The following is a 20,959-nucleotide window of genomic DNA, read 5'->3' as shown; positions in this document are numbered from 1 at the left end:
CACAACCTCCAATATTTTTCCTCGTATTTTCTTAAATATTCTCCCTTTATCTGACCACCCATATATTTTTTTTAAAAAAAGAGTTCATGCTAATAATTTTAATGAAGATTGTACAAATTATAAAACTCCGTCCCAAGATCACATTACATTGTAGTACAATCTTTTGTGTGGTATTAATTAGGGTTTTACTAGCCAAAACTTCACTCCGAAATGAAATGTGGCTATTATTTAAGCCATTTTTAACTTGTAAGAAGAAGAACACGCCGTCTGTACACTCAGGTTAGTGTAACGGCCGGACTCACAATAACTCAGTGGACGCCAACACTTATGACACAATTGTAGGTTATTAACAAGCCCAGATTTATTGTTATAAATTGAAATTAAACCGTACACAAATGTTTACACTGTATATATTACTTACTAAATCACACAAGAACACTTCTCCACCTCGCCTCTGCCGATGTATGCAGTTCAAATATATTTTATCAAATTTGTTATAATTTTCGATAGTTGTAGAATTTAGCATAATTTCCAATATAAAGGCGGGATTGTGGCTGAGCAATTTGCTACCGACTTACTTGATGTCCAAAAGGGAAGAGCCTAGAAAAGTCTGCACACACGAAGAAGACCATCGGCTCTCCAAAACCAGGGGTACCTACAGCACATCCTTGCTTTTGATTGGATCCCCTAATTTTGGTACCCACACCTAAATTTTGTAACAAGGAGTCTCATAGGCCATCTGTGTCAACCCCGTTATTACAGGTTATTATTATTATTATTACTTTGCCCTGCCTGAAGATTTGACAAAAGAGCACTTTTAGGTAGTAGGCTGTGCCATCCGACGTGTTTCATCTTAAGATTTAACAGTAGGGCTTAGCTATTAAGCAAAACGGTACACAAAGTAGGTAGCACTTCTAGACAATTGAACAAAAGAGGCCTTCATTAAGGTAGCTTCTTTTCTCCTCACAAACAGACGTGCTACAGGGGCATGTTTCCAATAACATGTCGCCAATAAATCAATTAACTTATGAATAACATACAATGAAATAACTTTATATCTATTTGACAATATTTCGTTAAACTTGGATTAATATTTGTAGTTTTGATGAGTCATCTTAGTATATTAATCCAATATATATTATTTATTATTTCAGTCTATACACAAACTTAATTTTAATTTTAAATGTTGTTGTTAAAATTAAAATTAAAATTTAAAATTTAGCGCTTTTCATCGTTATTTCGATGTTACATTTCATCGCTTTTTTTTTCAATAGCGTCGAAACATGTCGTAAAATAATAAGCGCTGAAATGTAACATCGAAATAACGATGAAAAGCGCTAAATTTTAAATTTTAATTTTAATTTTAACAACAACATTTAAAATTAAAATTAAGTTTGTGTATAGACTGAAATAATAAATAATATATATTGGATTAATATACTAAGATGAATAAGATGATTTAAATAAATAAATCTCATCGACCGTGGGTTCGGACGACTACAACCGAATAGCATAATTTAATTATCCAGGAGAATCGGTTCCGGAATTTGATCATATGATTTCCTTGAAACTTTTTCTTATTCTTTTTTTTTTTTTTCAAGATTGTGGCTTCAGATTCCAGAAGCCATTAACTTGGAGAGCAAATATTGAGTTGGTATAGGGGCTACCGGTATGCAAAATTTTCCTTTCTCAGTGTTGCTGTTAAAGGGGGACTTAATACAAAACAGCTGATTACGTGAATATAATTTCAACAGCTAAAGTGACGCCAGTATCTGATTTCCGAATCTTGTTTCTCTGATACCGTCAAGCGAGAGCACATATGTTAAAGTGTAATTATTTTATTAAGGTTGCCGAATTTGGGCTACTGAAGAAACTTAATCAAGTTCAGTCTCAGCAGCTTCCTTTTCAAGTTGTGTGCTTCGTTTTGTTAGCTGTGTGCTAGAGACGTCAAGTGTGAGTTACGTGGTTATTCTTCCGGTTATTATACCTGAATGTCGCTTGTTATCAATTGCATCTCTGCTCAGAAGTCATGACTCAAATGTGTCACAAAAATCATACGTGTAGCAACGTCACTGAATCTGACGTAATTGGCTGTTATTGTTTCCTGTCATGTTTGTGTCAATTACTCCTTCCGCTACTAATATTTGGGCCCAACTGTGTAGGAATCTGAAGACCGAGATAAGAGTCCCATCTCCGAAACGTCGTTTTACGTTTTATATTTACTAGACGATGGATAATATCCAAGGAAATTTTTATTCAATTGGCTTTTATTTTATGTGAAATGTCATGAATATGAATTATGAACACAATCACACATTTTTGAAAAAATTTCTTGGCATAGAAACTCAATATTATAATGGAACGAAAACTTTAGCGTGTAAAAAGCGCACACTACTGGCCATTGTGTGAACGAATAAATCCTTAAGATAAATAAATCGTTACTTTATAATTCTTGCTATATTGTCTATGTACAGCGTGAGGCTACGTTTTATATCATAAGCATGTAAATAATTTAAATACATACTGGTCCATAAAAAACTATAATGAGTTAGGCAAACTTGATGTTTACAAGTAGAACGTGCTGAAAGATTCCGGATTGGAAATTTCTTGGTCAGCATGGTACTTATCTGCCGTGGTAAAATATTAATCTGTGATTTGTTGTTATTTCAGATGACGTACGTATGATTCTAGGTGTTAAGTTCCTTCGTTTATACATTAAAGTAAAGGAGAGTGTTTCTATGTTACCTGCTTGCAAAATGAACTACATAAAACAAGGAATGCGCATATTATCCTTATTAACCCTTTGAAGCCGAAGATCGTCTGAATATTATTTACGAATCCAGACCGTACCGCGAAGAAAACACTTCACCTCACCATTACGAAAATCAGCTGGTTAACCCTTTGAAGCCGAAGCTCGTCTTCATAATATTTACGAATCCAGACCGTACCGCGAAGAAAACACTTCACTTAACCATTAGAAGTCGAATCAGGCGGTACCACATAAGATTTAACAAAAGAACATCCCGGTCAAAGCCTTAAAGATGCCAAGAATTCATCTTAAGTAGAAAGGATTTATGCTGATAGATTTCCCAACTGCCTGTTACCTAGAAGTTATTTTAACATCAGCTGCTATTACATGTGTGTTTATTCGTCTGCTTTCCTTGTCATATAATAAATAAAGTGTAAACTTCTTCCATTTTTATTAAGTGCAATACGTATCTTTAGAACTTCAAAGGCCCCTACTAAAAAATAGAAACTTTACATTGGTACTCGGCTCAGATACGGATTTACGTTACTGCAGTATTAATTACTTGCAGAATTTAACATAAATAAAGTGTTTCTATTCATAATAATGTACAATGACGACGATGGTAGAAATGCTTACCATTGTGCAGAAGAAAGTTACAGTAAAGTTAATTTTTATGTACATGCACGGTCTGGACGATCCAAGAATTTTGCAAAACTTATTAATTTTAAAAAAATATATGGATCAAAATAGAGTCGTTTCCGGATCAATACGCAACTAATTTGAATTTTTTTATTTGTTTATTTCCATACAAATATATCCTACAATCTTTGAAAGGCGATACTGAATCACTCATTAAATGGAAGCGGTTTTAAAGGAAACGAATATCACGAGATATTTGCTTAACATTTCGTTTTCTGGTTTATTTCGTAAGAAGTTTGTTTTAAAATACCTTCTCAGAGGCGTGTAACATAATAATGTATTCAAATGGAGACCAGTGCGCTAATACACGGTCCTTAAAGTAGATTAATCATAGATGCAAATTATATCTGCAATTTTTTGGGATATTTTTAACAAAACCTGTCTCCTTTGAGGTTATTTTTTTCGATACAAGTCTTTGTATTGACTGCTGTGCATTTAGTTCATTTTTTAAATGTATTTACATATATTTATTATAATTTGAGTGTCACGTGTTCTTTTGTATCATCAGTGACTCTAATAAAATAATTTAATTTTTATTATTATTATTATTATTAACCAGGACGAAAATGTAAGCTATAAAGACGAAGGAAAATGAAATGAATATAAAGATGGTATTGGTAGCAGAAAACCGATTAAAATGTTAATGTGAAGGAAATGGTGATGATGATCTTGTTTCATTTGGGTTCAATTGTATTTCATCAGTTAGCAGGACCGAGTACCAGACAAAAGACCGTGGCACTGTACAGAACAAACTAGCTTGTTATATTCTCTACTCATCAGTGTGCTATTATATTCAGGCAGAATAACATATTATCACTTTTATATCATACGTCACTGTGCAGTGTCTCAAATCCTCCACTCCGGTCGGAGAGACGCTTTGAACCTCCATCTTTCAACCATAATATGTATTTTGAAAGGAATATGGCGTTATTTCACAAACAAAATTGTAAGTGAGGGTTTATATTCAGTCTTTGAAGCTTTCTGTGCCGAGATTCTTCAGTTAGTAGCAACTTTCTTTTGAAATATCAAATTCCATACAATTCCTAACCTAAGTTCAACTAATTACTTTTTGGGGGGTTTGCAAAAGATATAAAGCCTCTGAGGTCCATTTATTTTGACAGAATACCTTGTTTCAGTTTTAAAAATGTTTAATTTAATCAGAAACATAGCTGAAAAATAACTTTAAAGATGTAGGACCGAACCCGGCAAAGTGTTCCTGTGATCGTATCTGAGCACATGACCGGCCGCCGCGGCCAATTACAGTTCGTTTGTCTTCTCTGGATTTAAAATCCGTTTGGGCGCAACCTCGAAGAACAGTCACCTTCATACTCGCCCGCCGTGAGAACCTGAAATCTGAATCAAGCAAAGTTAAGAGAATGCTATCAGAGGGCCAATAATTCACAGAACGGAAAAGAAGTGCCCCAGATTCACGAAAGTTACAGGGGACCTTGCAGGTGTTGAAACTGCCGTTTCATAAACACACACGAGAAAAGATGTTGTTGACTGATACATCCATATCTACGGGCTATTTGTGATAATCCATTCAAGTCATTATAAGTTGTGACGCCGTGTGGACTCGTTGGTGGTTAACCCAGAAAACCACGATTAATAGTTAAAAATCACAACACCAATTCTCGGATGGCTCAACTAATAATATTATGGGTAGAGGCCGGACGACAGGGGTTCGATTAAAGTGAGAACGATGGATTTCTCTGATCGGAATCAAATCTGAGCAACACGCCGTCTTCCTGTCCAGTGGCGATTATTTCTCCGTTGTGTGTGGACGATCACTCAGCTAGTGCCGATGGTTTTAAATTTCCTCCCGTGTTAACAAAAGCGCGCAACTGGATTCTATCCCGATCAACTTACATCCAGGTCTCACCTTCAAATTTTACTTCTCTAAGATCCTTTTTAACATTATCTGGCCAAGACTCCCAAGTGGTCACTTCCCTTCAGACGTTTCGACCAACAATTTGTATGTACTTCTTGTGTTCTATATATCTCGTGTACTTCATTTTCCATTACTTTCCAACACTAATACAGTAAAACCCCTCTATATTATTATTATTTAGTGTTCTGTCTGACGACAGGTCCATATGAACAGGATCCTTCCATCCTTTTCTCGGACTGGGACCTGTTCATATACGTTCTTGGCAGATGATCCAGAAGTGGTTTGCCATTGCCTTCTTCTGTGTGTGAATGGGATGCCACAGAGAAACCGGGGAAGCCCCCGGAGGAAAACTCCGTGTTGCCTAGACCTCGGCCTTGCCCAACACAAGTTATAAATTCGGACACCGCCGGGAATCGAACCCGAGACCCCAGGATTACAAGGCCAGCGTTCTAACCGCTAGACCACCTCGTCTTATTATTATTTAGTGTTCTGTCTGACGACAGGTCCATATGAACAGGATCCTTCCATCCATTTCTCGGACTGGGACCTGTTCATATACGTTCTTGGCAGATGATCCAGAAGTGGTTTGCCATTGCCTTCTTCTGTGTGTGAATGGAGTAATTGTTGGGATGCCACGGAGGAAAACTCCGTGTTGCCTAGACCACGGCCTTGCCCAACACAAGTTATAAATTCGAACCCGAGACCCCCAGGATTACAAGGCCACACAATTTTACATGTCCACAATACCCTATATCCTGGACACCCCTATATCCTGGAACTTGGTCACCCCTTCTGTTGTAAGCTGGACAGGTTCGTGCATGCACTTAGCTTCAATGCTTTTATGGGAAATGTTTACAGTTAATATTTTCTTGTTTTGAATTTCTGACTGAATGTCTTCTACCTGAGGGTTGGCTTATGTTTGAAGGTGTGAGACTTTGAACCCTTCACTGGACTACAGTACGTATTGCTAGTACAGTACAATCGCACTATAACGTGGGTCGCGGGGGACAGGGGTAAACCCGCGCTATAGAGAAACCGCGTTATTAAGGGAGTGCATCAGAAAAATCGGTTCAAGTACTGGACGTACTGTATTGATAGACTATCGCCATTTAAGAGTTACGATTGATTTTTACGGAAAAAGTAATAAATAATTAATTTGACTTGCATTTTAATATAATTTTGAGTTGTGTGTGAAGGATAATTGATGCACATTTTTCCTTTTTGCTGTACTATGGGGGGACATGAGGTACCCGCGTTATATCCGGAACCGCGTTATAGAGGGGTTGTACTGTACTGTGCTTGCAACTGAGTTAGTGTTAACAGAAATTACAGTAGTTAGATTATGTAAGTGAATAGATTACATTGTCGGTAAACGTAAAAGTATCAATGCCCTTCCCTTTGAGCTTATTTAATTTAGTGAAAACAAAATTTGTAAAAATCTAATTTACTCTTTTGATTTTTCTTATCAATAATTTCCTTTTTGGGAAGGGCTCCATAATACTCAACAATTTCCACATTGTCATTACACCACAATTTGAAAGGATGATTCTTCCTTTTGTGTGAACCTAACCTAACCTAACCTAACCGACTTCAAAAAACCCACCACTGGACAGTATCTGGGTATTTCAAACAATCAACGCAATCACACCAAGTTTATTTGAGATTACATTTTAGTATTATCCTTCCACCTTCGCCTAAATCTCCAAAGTGGTGCAAAGGCTGTTAAATCAACAAAGAACGCATATCCTGTCAAGGTTAGCTTCTTGTGACCAAATAAATTATCCCACCGCGTGTGCTGAATCATATCTGAAATACATGCGTAGCAGAACAAGGCAAGTCAGAAAAAGTTGACTTACCACATTTTAAACTAAATGTGATTCTTGTGCAAAAAACACGTAGCGAAAATTTCTGTTTCTACAATAGCATATTAGTACAAGCCAGTAAGCTGACAACCAATTATTCGTCACGACTAACAGAAAACGTTTATTATTATGGACATCAGACGTCATTAAATTTGATGAAACAAAGTACATTACGATCATCTGAGTTTGACACTTTTCTTGCCAAAAAAGACATATGACACCAAGTGTTATGGAAGACATCAGTAGCAGAGTTGAGGTTTGTCGTTCATAAAAACAAGCACGTTATTTCATGTAGTATCTAGATGAAATTCGAAGATTAGCTTGCGCAAAGGACTTGTTTTTGGTCGTATGAGATGGACTCGTCCGAATCACGCGCTAGACGGGTGTCAGCAACAGTTGGTTTTGTAGTTCTGGCTGTGTTCAGATCGGTGAGTCACCGCAGCTGAGGCCGTGCGACCTTCCCCCCCTTTCCCCTCCACTAATAAACTCGCCTGTCTCGGCTTTCATATCGCGCGACCCATTCTGACAACAATAAGCACACTCTGATCTTGAGTAAAAACAGTAACCACTTCGCGATGATTAGATACAGAATATCTGGCTCTACAAAAGAATAAAATGAAATAATGACTCTGACGTACCTATTAAATATTTTTTTTGTATTTATTTCTATTTAAAACACAACTTTATTTCCGAAAATCAGACTATACGGATATAGAATTGCGTGTAGGGAAATTAAGTGGATTATTTCTGAAACAGTCAGTAAAGTTTCTATTTTCTCTCGTTCAAAGACGCTTTAAACAGCGGTGGGCCATGATCACGCCACAGAAAACGAATCAGACCGAAACTCAGGTACAGTGGACTAATCCAATACGTTCCAGCCAGACATCTCAAATTTAGGCTTCTACAAGAACTTTAAAACATTTGTAATTAACCGTAATATGTGTATAATCTAGATTAAATTGACACGAACATTGAAAAAGACAAATGTGAATTACCCTTCCCTTAATTACCAACTGAGTACGCATTTTATGTGCATCCCTGCAATTCATGCATTCTTGATTTTACAGAAAAATAAATTAACTAATTTTTATTTTTATTCACGAAAAATCAGCTCTCTACACGCTCAATGTTTAGTGCGCTATCTAAATTAAATAATTATGTGTCAGTTGTAACAGCAGGCAATAGTCAGAACTGCGGGTTAAACTTAAAATCAAACGAATGTAACTCACATTGAACGTACGAAGAAAGTTTTTATAATTCTCAAAACTAAAAAGAAATCTTAAAAGAGGTACATATTACAGTGACCCAATTTCTCTGCAATGAACATTTCGTATTAACAACTTTTAATAATTGCGTTTGGCTTATTGTTTATTTAACGACATCATCATTAACTTACACGATGACTGAGGAATGCGTTAGAAAATACATGAAATGCGGAGTCACGGTTTAAATTAAAGTACTGTTCCGGTATTTCTCTGGAGCGCCTGAGAAAACCTAAGACAAACATTAGTCCGAATAACCGGTCTCTGGACCAAGATTTGAACTTTAAGTCTTTCGAATAAAAAAAAATATTTAAGGTTTAAGTTACTCCGTTAGTTTATGAAATACAACAGAAAGGCGTATGGGAGGAGCGGAGGTAATACTCCACATGTTCCTGTTTTTGAAATTAGATGGATGTGGTCACCTTTCAGCTCGAGGCTTCGTCTTTATGTCCAATGGACGGTGCCAGAGAGACAGCCACTCTTAGAAATCGGCTCCGACCGTCTAACCCACTCAGTAGTACTAAACTATCACAGCTCCGAGCACATAAGATGCGTTATAAAATCTTGTGGCTGTTTTTAATACTTGTAAGAGCATCTTCTCTGCGTAAAAATTATCTAAAACAAACCTAGCACGACATACGTAAGAGAAAGTGCTTCATTAAACATTCATCTGTATCCATCACGTCACAACTGGCCTCAAGAATACAAATTGAAGAGAAGTTTCACTATAGGCGTTCCCACTCCATCAATTCGAAACCAAAAACTTTTAATGATACTAATTTGAGTTCCAAATTTGGACTAATGAATCTTTTTAATTACTTATTCGCCAACATGTAAAATTTTGGTAGAACTGAGTGGCAGGTGGGGAGGGAGGGGTAGTTATTACTTTATATAGGGATTGTGGCTGAAATCAAAGTGCTCTCTGCAAAACTTAAGTGCCAGAAAGGAACTCATTACATGTGACAACCCTTAAAAGCCTTGAGAGTCTGACGTCGACAGACTGGGGGATTCCCTGCACAGTGGCTTTCAAGTTTATATTAGCGGGCCAGTTTTCTGACTGGAGAGAGAGATCACGACAGCTGTATCAGACAAAACATCGTCCAAGGTACGGGAGGGAGTTTCCTACCAAACGCACAAACTCTTGATGTAACAAGAACGTATAGATTTATAGACTCATCGAGTATCGGAGTTATTTTCTGTAAGCAAATATAAACAGTTAACTTTACTGACGACTCAAATATAAAAGATGACATTAAATAAAGTTTGTGGCTGACCATAATTTACTTTTAAATATCAGTGATTTAAGGGGCCGTAATTTTCATTTTCGGAATTATCATTACGTCGTTAGTATCATCTTTAATTTTTCAGTTTTACATTGGCTTTAACCAGGCCTACAATAATTCTGCATTTAAACAAGATTAGTGAAAATGTAAGACTATAAATTGGCATTAGTCATGGTATTAGTATTAAGTTGATGCTTGTATCGAGTATAGAATGTGAGACATTTTATCCAAATTTACGCCTTAAGACGTGTGGGATTACGTTACAATTAGCTTACTTTTCACTTATTTCATTATACACAAGTTTTAATTCTTTGTGTCAATTTCACATATGCATTAATGATTTTACGTTTAGGCCGTCTGGGTGTGTCTGCATAATCGAAAGCCAGGTCAGTAAGGTGTAGATATAAATTGATTTGTTTTGTTGTGTTCTGTAATTACTGTTCTATTCCAGTAAGCCTCATAATTGTTTTCCATAACATCACTATTACTATTTAAATATAATACATGCAACCAAATAATAATCAAATTAACAAGAAATTACATGAAGATAATGAAAGTTGGTACACAAAGGCAAGGAAAGAAGTATTTCACTCTCAATAAACATAAAATGTGGAAAAGAAAATTTGGTGTTTTAAATACGTCAGATGTAATTCAATGAAAATATAGAAAATTGCAGACTTTGGATTTTCACGACACCATTTTACACACTAGTATAACCCACATTGGTTCATTATTATTATCGTTATTGGCAAATTACCGGTCAAGAATGATGGAAAATATAATGCAGTTAAACCAATAGTTGTAAATATTAACTCAGCGGGCTAAAAATTATTTAAAAGCAAATTGTCAGCAACCACCAGTAATAATAATAATAATAATGAAATAATAATGGATTTGGCCAACATCCCGGGCGAACACGACGTCAGGGAACTTCAGAAAACTGCAATTTTGGGAACTTCATACATAATTCGAAAGACGCCGTCGTAAAATAAAATAATATAATACATGTAATACATATTAAAAACAAAATGTATCCCGGAAATAGCTGCTGCCCTATGTTCCTTAGGGACAAGGTCTGTCTCGGGTACATAGAAGTACATACCCCATAAAGTGGTGAAGAGATGGGATAATAATGGTTATGTATGTGATGTGTGCAATGTAGTCAGGTACTTCATGCGTTCTACAATAAAAACTACGTACTTTTCTCCCATACAAACAATAATTTGAGGCCATACTTTTATTCTAATTCGATAGGGTACGCGTTACTTCAATATTATCGCCTTATATTTAGGAGAGGATTTCTTTAAATAAGACGACAAGGAAAAACGTTCGACCCTAAAGCAAAGATTCCAGTACCTGGTGGATCATTTTGGAAGGAAAGTCAAGATTAGGCATTCTCTGTGAAGAAAAAAAAATTGCCGTTCTTAAACTGTAACCAAACTTACAAAAACTGGGTTCTAGAAGGACCATTTTATCCACTATCATACCCATCCCCTTGCAAGATTCGAGTTCAGATTTGGAGGGGTGGGGTGGGGGGTCTGAAGAGGAACATACACTGATTAACTAGATTTCGTTTAATTTAATCCCGGATTAAGAGTAAACGAGTGGCGTACCGCCTCACCCCTCCTCAACCCAACCCCGACTCATGGACTATTACCCGTTTAAAACTAATTCAAGTCGTATAATCAGGGATTTAATAGTGCTTATTTGTAACAAATATATCGTAACCAACAGACGAAGACTGGATTTTCAGATGCATATATGATATGACGATCGTGAATTAAATTTTGAAAGTAGAAAGTTTAAAGCCTTAGGATCTTGTTCATGTTTGTTGTTTGGTATGTGATTTAGAAAATAGATTCGCTTTTCACTGTAACAAACAAATTAAATCAAATATTGTGATACACTGGTTATTGCTACCCTGTAAAGAGTTAAGCGATAATTCAGACACGAAAACAGACCAAAAGAATTCATCAAAAGTAAATCAGTCCTTGCCCGTCTCAGAATAATCCTTTTGATTTGCATTTTTGTCGTGGGTGTAGCAAACAGTGTTGCCTTTGAGTCGGAATAATTCGCTGGGTCATGTACCAGTTTATGGGAGCACGTGAGCCCAATGGCTTCAGCGTTTTAAGTACGAAGGTATGCAAATCACTTGTGTCGTGTATATAAATGTAGTGAGGGATAACGAAGCGGTGGATGGAAGGGGCAAAACTTGGAAGACATGACGTAAAACGGAGAATGCCATTAAAGGTGTTCTTACAAAAGCAGGTCTGAGATATGTGGATTAGACTCAGCTGACTCAGGAACACGATAATGAAACTTCCACGATATGAGGACAATTTCCTAACTAAACGATTATCAGCTCTCAACCAGGAATCTGATACGCAGAATTAGCGAGTTAAGTATTTCAAAGCTTAGTAGTAACTATATTTACCACCTGCTTTAACATTCAGTAACTCTCCATTTTGACAGAATATATTTATGCGTTTCGTAAGATATTCAGAACAAGTAACTACAATTTTCCCACAGTTTTAGAGAACTGATTTTTAACAGGGAATTATGTGTGTTCTTTAAGGTCGAAACTGAATTTGTACTTACGATTTTTAGGATTAAATATAAGTTACTTATTATGTTATTATTTATATAATGATGCTGTCAGTAGCTCAGATCATATAGTGTCGAAAGATTTCATGATTAATGAATAATAAATATGAAAGGACATGGAAGGAAGTGCCATAATTTAAGATTTTAGTCTGGTACTATCTAAAAGGATTTTTGAAAAACTTCAGTAATCCGATCTCTGTTTTTAAATCTGAACATAGCGCGTCCCGAGCATGACGTAGGAATGACAATCATTCAGTTGCTACCTTCGATATTGAGATATTTCGCCAAGAAAGATATAAAAGAGGGGTAGAGTAACCTATACGGACTTTGTACAAGATGGAACCGAGCCCCCCCCCCCCCCCCCGAAAAAAACAGGGGTTAAGTGAGAAGTTCCCCTGTCTGTACAACCAGAGTACCTTCACAAATGCAGATACCGAAGAGTTCAAAACATTACGATAAAAATTCACTGCCTCGAATCCCGGCCGTCTGATCCGTATTTAGTTACACACAATACCGACTGAGGTTTCCCGGCTTATGAGAAACTGTAATAGTATCAAAATATTAAAGGTTAATCCATTTCCTTTCTCGGATGTAACATACATCACTACTGTTCCACCACATAAATTATTACATTATAAATTATATTAAAATTATTTATTATTTGGCATATAACAAAAATAGAATCAACGTAAAGAAGGAAACCTACATTACCTACGGACTACAGAGGAAGTTTGGGATTCGATTAAAAATAAGCAATATTTACGTAGTTTCAAAAGTAACAAAAACCTACAGATGTCCGTAGTAACCAATGGCCCCTTTCACTGGTTTAAGGAGAATTGCCAATAAATCGGAATATGTAGTGAAAGATAAAGTTGTCTTTGCATAAGCATCACAATTCGGACGCGTACAGATGGTCTGTAGGTAAATTTCCATCCATTTAAAAGAGATTAAGTTACAAGTCAAACAGCGATGCGATTACAATAATGTTAAAAGTTGTTGCACTTTTATAATTAAGAAATTCTCTGTGCGACCCCTAGCAATTAGACCCCATCACCATGTAAGTCACTTACAAACTCATTACTGATTCCCCCCCCCACCCCAAGGGTTTCTCCATCCACCCTGCACAGGTAGCGTACGAAATAAATTCCCTCAGGACTAGTAAAGTTGCTGGAAACATGTGTTACTTAAATCCCCAGCACAGAACAATTTATTGTAAATAAATTCCATAATATAAATTTAAATTCTCTCGATGGACAATTAAGTAACTGAATGAATTTACAGACGAATTGTTGGGTTACATTTGATGAAACGAATTCATTAACTCGAAAAATCAAAATCAAAACGTAATCGTTACTGGCTTAATGTAGATTCGATTATTAAGAGTTGGCATTTCTTCCAAATCATATGCAACTCAGAAATGATGGAATCACGAAGTGTTCTTTTTCAGTACAGCATTTCAGTCAGTGTAATAACTAAACTGAACGACCCGAAATCAATTCCCGGAAAGGCAGCTTATTTATCTTTCAAAAAACACAACACATCGACTCCGAGACCCTACAAAAGATATTTTAGTTTTGATTTAATTTACTTTATAAATGTAATGTTTGCTGAGACACTTCTCGTTTATTTTATAATAAATTACTAAGAGTACGTCTTAAATCTTAATGCAGTTTTCTCTAATTAGGTAGTGGCGTATCTTTTACTAAAAATGAAAAGCCTATAAACTGACATAACTATGTAGGATTTGAGTTTCTCACGGGGGTGAATACGAAGACGGATCTATTATGGGTCGTAAGGCCGCGGAGTCTGTTAGTTAACCAAACTTTTAAAGATCCTTGCTGCCTCCATCATCTTCCATATCTGCCATAATTATATTCTCTTAGATTAAAGTAACCGTGCCACGGCGGTCTAGCGGTTAGAACACTGGCCTTATAATTATAATCCTGGGGTCTCGGGTTCGATTCCCGGAGGTGCCCGAATTTATAACTTGTGTTGGGCAAGGCCGTGGTCTAGGCAACACGGAGTTTTCCTCCGCGGGCTTCCCCGGTTTCTCCGTGGCATCCCAACAATTACTCCATTCACACACAGAAGAAGGCAATGGCAAACCACTTCTGGATAATCTGCCAAGAACGTATATGAACAGGTCCCAGTCCGAGAAAAGGATGGAAGGATCCTGTTCATATGGACCTGTCGTCAGACAGAACACTAAATAAATAAATAAAATAAATAAAGATTAAATTAGTGACAATTTCTCCATCTGATGTAGACCTAACAGTTACTTCACCGACACGGTTTTTGTAGAATTAGGAAGTTATATTTCCTCTGTACCGGATTTAACGAGTACACTGTCAAGTAGCACTACGTAAAAGTAAAATTGTTATGAAAAGGAATGAGTATAATTGAGTCACCAATTTTGAAACTGGGAAATAAAATTCGTGCTGTTATGTTCCAGTATCATACAACGCAAAACAAAAGCATTGTTTGAGACAGTGGTATCTAACGTGTGTAGCCATCCAATGTTTGAGGGATAATTTGAGTTGTATGTAAACTACAACAGACTTTTCTGAACAAGAAAACGGGGATGGGAGGTGGGGTTATTGATTTTCCACATAAACAAACATGCCCAAAATTCCTTCCCCGGATCTCAGTGACGATAGACGAAGAAGAGAATGTTCACGTATTCCCTCTGATGAGAACGCCCTAGTATTGAGTCGCCTAATAGCAACGATTCTCCTATAGCAGATAGATCAGTATCGCATAAACCACAAACCGCAGACAGAAACGTCATTACCCTGCAGAGCGCCATCGACGCAATTACAACTTAAAAATGAAAGTTCAGCAAAACCAAACGCGTAGCGTCTCCCAGATATAACCATACAATACTGGTTATAAAAAGGAATAAAAACTATACTTTTCGTTACACAGAATATTTACGTGAAAACATTGGATATTTTTGGTAGAAGTGTTTTAATATACTTGATTTTAAAATATATAATTCACAAATAAATAACTTAATACACAACTTCATACCACGAGTCAGATATATCAAACTCAGTGTCTACTAAAAGTCACTTAAAAAGACGTTTCGGGGGCATCAAACGGGTAGGAAAATTATAACCGCCTGCTTTTATTACTTTTAAGCTTAAGTTTAAGATAGTTTTTAAAATAAAAAGTTTTTGGATGCTTTTCATCGTCTAATAAGATAATAAAATTGAACGAGTTAGGGATTACCTCTATCGATTGGGCCCAATAGAGTAGGTTACCTGAAGACGGAGATAGACTCCCATCTCCGAAACGTCTTTCAGTTTTATTATACGATGGAAAACATCCAAAAAACTTTTTATTCAAATAACGCACTATCGTCACAATCTTTTAGATTTGAGTTAAGATAGTTTTTGTAAGACTTGAGGTTCTCACAGCGGTGAGTATGAACATTTCCGTCTTCTGGGTTGTTGCGCTGTGTAGGCTGGTTGATGTTAGCCAACGTTTCAGAGGTCATACTGCCTCCGTCATCAGGGCGATATTCATCACCCTGATGACGGAGGCAGTATGACCTCTAAAACGTTAGTAAACATCGACCAGACTACACAGCGCAACAACCCAGAAGACAGAAATCTTCATCGCCCTGATGAAGGAGGCAGTATGACCTCTGAAACGTTGGTTAACATCGACCAGACCACACAGCACAACAACCCAGAAGACATAAATCTTCATACTCATCACCCTGATGATGGAGGCAGTATGACCTCTAAAACGTTAGTAAACATCGACCAGACTACACAGCGCAACAACCCAGAAGACAGAAATCTTCATCGCCCTGATGAAGGAGGCAGTATGACCTCTGAAACGTTGGTTAACATCGACCAGACCACACAGCACAACAACCCAGAAGACATAAATCTTCATACTCATCACCCTGATGATGGAGGCAGTATGACCTCTGAAACGTTGGTTAACATCGACCAGACTACACAGCGCAACAACCCAGAAGACAGAAATCTTCATACTCTGATGACGGAGGCAGTATGACCTCTGAAACGTTGGTAAACATCGACCAGACTACACAGCGCAACAACCCAGAAGACAGAAATCTTCATACTCTGATGATGGAGGCAGTATGACCTCTGAAACGTTGGTAAACATCGACCAGACTACACAGCACAAGAACACAGAAGACAGAAATCTTCATACTCTGATGATGGAGGCAGTATGACCTCTGAAACGTTGGTAAACATCGAACAGACTACACAGCGCAAGAACCCAGAAGACAGAAATCTTCATACTCTGATGATGGAGGCAGTATGACCTCTGAAACGTTGGTAAACATCGACCAGACTACACGGCGCAACAACCCAGAAGACAGAAATCTTCATACTCATCGCCCTGATGGTGGAGGCAGTATGACCTCTGAAACGTTGGTTAACATCGACCAGACTACACAGCGCAACAACCCAGAAGACAGAAATCTTCATACTCATCGCCCTGATGGTGGAGGCAGTATGACCTCTGAAACGTTGGTAAACATCGACCATACTACACAGCGCAACAACCCAGAAGACGGAAATCTTCATACTCTGATGAAGGAGGCAGTATGACCTCTGAAACGTTGGTTAACATCGACCAGACTACACAGCGCAACAACCCAGAAGACGGAAATCTTCATACTCTAATGAAGGAGGCAGTATGACCTCTGAAACGTTGGTTAACATCGACCAGACTACACAGCGCAACAACCCAGAAGACAGAAATCTTACCCTTTTTTCACAAATGACGTCCCTTATAGTATAACATGTTAACTCAATCACAAAAATATTTACGATGTGTAAAGGAACTCTCATTATCCATTACCAATACAGCTCACTGTCAGATACTCCTTATGTCTCCCAGTGGACCTTTATTCTTCTTAATGGGGGCCCAAATGCATCATCTGACGTAATATTAGACAAAAAGAAAACATTCTGGCTTAGTTTTCTACAACACATACACACAAATCCGCCCACATAGTTGAAATTACATTCATTTGCCCTAATACTTCGACTGAAAAATACGATAATTTTTAATAATGAAACCATTGAATACATTTTCCTTTAAAAGTTGACTCTGCGTATTTATTATAGGTTACCTTGGACTTGTAGAGACTGCCACTAAATTTTGTTTGCGGATGCTGGAATAATTAACTAATCACTTTGTAGGAATTCCTGTTACATTGAGACAAACATGACATAATAGACGTACTAAGAAGAAACTTATGAACTCTTCATTCCTTCAAAATGAATGTCTATTTGCCGATCACAGTGGCCGCGTGGTCTGGGACATGTCTTGAGTAGGCCAAGGTCCTTCACGGACTGCACAGCCACGCAGAGAGAGAGAGAGATAGAGAGAGAGAGAGAGAGAGAGAGAGATAGAATCATTCAATTTGGTAGGGACAACAATATTCATCAATTAAAAGGACATGATTTGTACATAATTTCCTCAAAGGTAGATACGGAACACGCTGACCTATTATTTAGTCTCAAATTCTGCACCATCTTGTAATTTTTAATATGTTAAGCTTCGTGATGGCAATGATCTATCTCGATACAAAATTTCTCATGCCTAATTGCAATGGTTCATAAATTATCATCAGCATATCAAAATTTACACAAGAAATTCCACAGAAGCCATATTATTGATTTACGTTCATGTTCCCAAACATTATTTTATCAAAGGCTTTTAACATTTATAACCCCTCCCCCCAATTCGTCTTCATTGCGTGTACGTAATTTATCACAACGCCAATTATAACTTTTTCCCTGTTTCTCGATTCAAGCAGGTATCGACAGATTGCACCATTACTAAATTATCTTACACGCTGTCTGCATTCCTGCTTCAAAGACGTAGCCCCTTGTCAGCTGTGTATAACAGCAGACTGCTTAGGAGACAGATAGATGGACTACTTTCTCCTGTCCCAACTACTCGCAGCTAGCAACCCTCTATAAGAATGATGTAACATGTTAAGATTGCACTGATTAACCCCATGGTCAATATGGGACACATCAGCTATTGGCATATGCTGATGATGTTAATTTATTGGGGGACGATATTAATACAATAAAGAGGAACGCAGAAGTTTTACTAGAGGCTGGTAGACAAGTGGGGCTGGAAGTAAATTCAGAAAAAACTAAGTTCATGTTAGTATCTCGTCATCAGAAGACAGGCGGGCAAAATTATCTTAGGGTGGCTAATAAATCCTTTGAAAGGGTTACAAAGTTCAAATATTTGGGAACAACAATAACAAATCAAAATGATACTCGTGAGGAAGTTAGGAGGAGACTAAATTCCGGAAATGCTTGCTACTTCTCAGTCCAAAATATTTTGTCTTCCCGTCTGATTTCTAAGAACCTGAAAATTAAAGTATACAAAACAATAATCTTGCCTGTTGTTTTGTATGGGTGCGAAACATGGTCTCTCACTCAGAGGGAGGAACACAGATTGCAGGTGTTTGAGAATCGGGTGTTGAGGAGGATATTTGGGCCTAAGAGGGAAGACGATGGGGCGTGGAGAAAACTGCACAATGACGAGCTTAAAAATCTGTACTGCTCCCCCAGTATTGTGAGGGTGATTAAGTCGAGAAGAGTGAGATGGGCGGGACATGTAGCGCGCATGGATGGGACAAGGTGTGCACCGGGTATTGGTTGGGAAGCCTGAAGGGAAGAGACCGCTGGGGAGACCTAGACGTAGAAGGGAGGATAATCTCAGGCGGGATCTATGGGAGATAGGAGTTGAAGGAGACTGGATTTTGTTGGTCCGGTGGAGGGCTTTGGTTAATTCGGTGATGAACCTTCGGGTTCGGTAAGCCATCTAGTTAGTTAGTTAGTTTAACCCCATGGTCAATAAAAGTTACAGAATAGTCCATTTAAAACGCAACTCAAACAATAACAGTATTTATAAGCTTTGGTAGCATAAATATAACAAGACAAGCGAGTTCTTTGTTAGTTTTAATCTATTGCGAAAACCTTACGTCCATCAGCTTCTCTAAGTCATACAGAGACTCCCTATGACCTGATGTTTTGTTACAATTCTGTGTGTTGTTGTCTTATTCGGTACTTCTACATTGTTAGAATAAGCATCGCTGAATGCTTCACAAACAGCAACGGATTTCGTTTTGCGAAGTTACGTGTCGAAATAAACACGTGTTCTGCTCGTCACTAGACTACATTCGCCTGACAACTCGGGTGACCTTGGCACGAGGGCTAGGTTTGGAAGGTATATCAAACGCGAGAGGACAAGCCAGCCTTTGTTTCAATTCTTGCAGCGTTGCATATTATACACCGAACAAACATGTAAGAACAGAATAAAGTATGCATATAAATATACGGTTATAAACCTTGGCTGGACGAGTGTTTATTGTCAAATTTACAATGCTTCGCGTTTTGCCGTCCTATCAGGAAAAACTGTTCTCCAAACTGAATCACAAAGCACGGATCCTTCACTGTCAAACAAACAATGTGCTCATCTGTCAAGTGTCCCCCACCCCAATTTTACAGACTCGCCGCGGGCGTCGGTGCCAAATGCTTAAACTTTCCCGAACTATTTCCGAATATCTCAAGATTATGTTTGTCAGTTCGATTCACGTATCAGGAAAGTAAACATACAAATAACTTAATACAAAGTTATTTTTTGGTAAGTTTGGCACACTTCATTTTTCTGGTTTTAATGTATAAAATATACGTACGAGTAAAAAAAAACACGTAATCTGTTTTGAAGAATAGTTTTAAACCAATACAATTTTAGAATAAATTTATGATATTTTCATATTCTTTTCGTTATTGTTAATGAGATTAAATTTTGTGCTAATATCGAATTGTAAGATTATTTCTGGGTCCCCAATGGTCCGCCATTGCATTAAAGTGACCCGGCTAATAATTTGTAGTTCTTTTCAAACTGTGTTCTAATTCAAACTAATTCACCTCCTCCTCGTTTTGTTATTGTTTCATATTTCTTCGTTTCTCCACCTTGTATTCTTATTCTTATATATATTTATCCATAAATTAGGCTCAAGACTGTTCCAACGTTAGGTCACCTCCTTCATCCATTATTTTCTGCATATGATCTGTTAACTGATTTCTGTACCAAATTACTTGCATATACCAAAACAGTTTTATTCTTCTCTAAAGCTATAATTTCTTTTGTAATCGATTCTCATATGTCGATTACCACCATATTTCTTAGATTTCATTGTATACGTCCTTCCGTACAGTAAAATTTATATTGTAATAACTTTATAACATTTTGAGAACACGTCTATTTAAAAACACCGTTAATTTAAATGCGATTTTAATGCCTTAAATCTATGGTTTGAGCATGTACCTTACTAGGCCTACAACCCAAACATTTGTTGACTTGTTTCATATAACCGAAAACTGAGGTTTCTGTCTGCTCACTCACATTACGTATCTGCAGTTATTCATGTGTAACGACAATAGATGAAAGGTAAAATAGTCATTTACGTGAGAGACCAAAGGGTAGAGGATAACATTAATGTGAATCATAGCAATATAAACTCGTTCAGAACAAGGTTCGATCCTTGGTGACCATTTGCTTGATAAAATGGCTGTAAATATGGGAGT

The 20,959-nt window shown here is 37.3% G+C and overlaps 1 long non-coding RNA gene across 1 annotated transcript; it reads right to left on the bottom strand.

The window, feature by feature from the left end:
- Positions 1-336: 336 nt before the first annotated feature.
- LOC147871546 (uncharacterized) lies at positions 337-19,698 on the bottom strand. Its single transcript, XR_015538701.1, has 2 exons — positions 17,473-19,698; positions 337-4,801 (listed from the first exon to the last, which is right to left on the bottom strand). It is a non-coding gene; the product is annotated as an uncharacterized LOC147871546 (long non-coding RNA).
- Positions 19,699-20,959: the final 1,261 nt, after the last annotated feature.

The sequence above is a fragment of the Zootermopsis nevadensis genome, unplaced genomic scaffold, assembly GCF_977971745.1.
Source record: "Zootermopsis nevadensis isolate Lab colony 2312 unplaced genomic scaffold, Znev_1.0 Znev_ptg000049l, whole genome shotgun sequence".
In the NCBI taxonomy this organism is placed as follows: Eukaryota; Metazoa; Arthropoda; class Insecta; order Blattodea; family Termopsidae; genus Zootermopsis; species Zootermopsis nevadensis.
The sequence above is the reverse complement of the archived record's forward strand: the minus strand, read 5'-3'. Positions and strand labels throughout refer to the sequence as shown.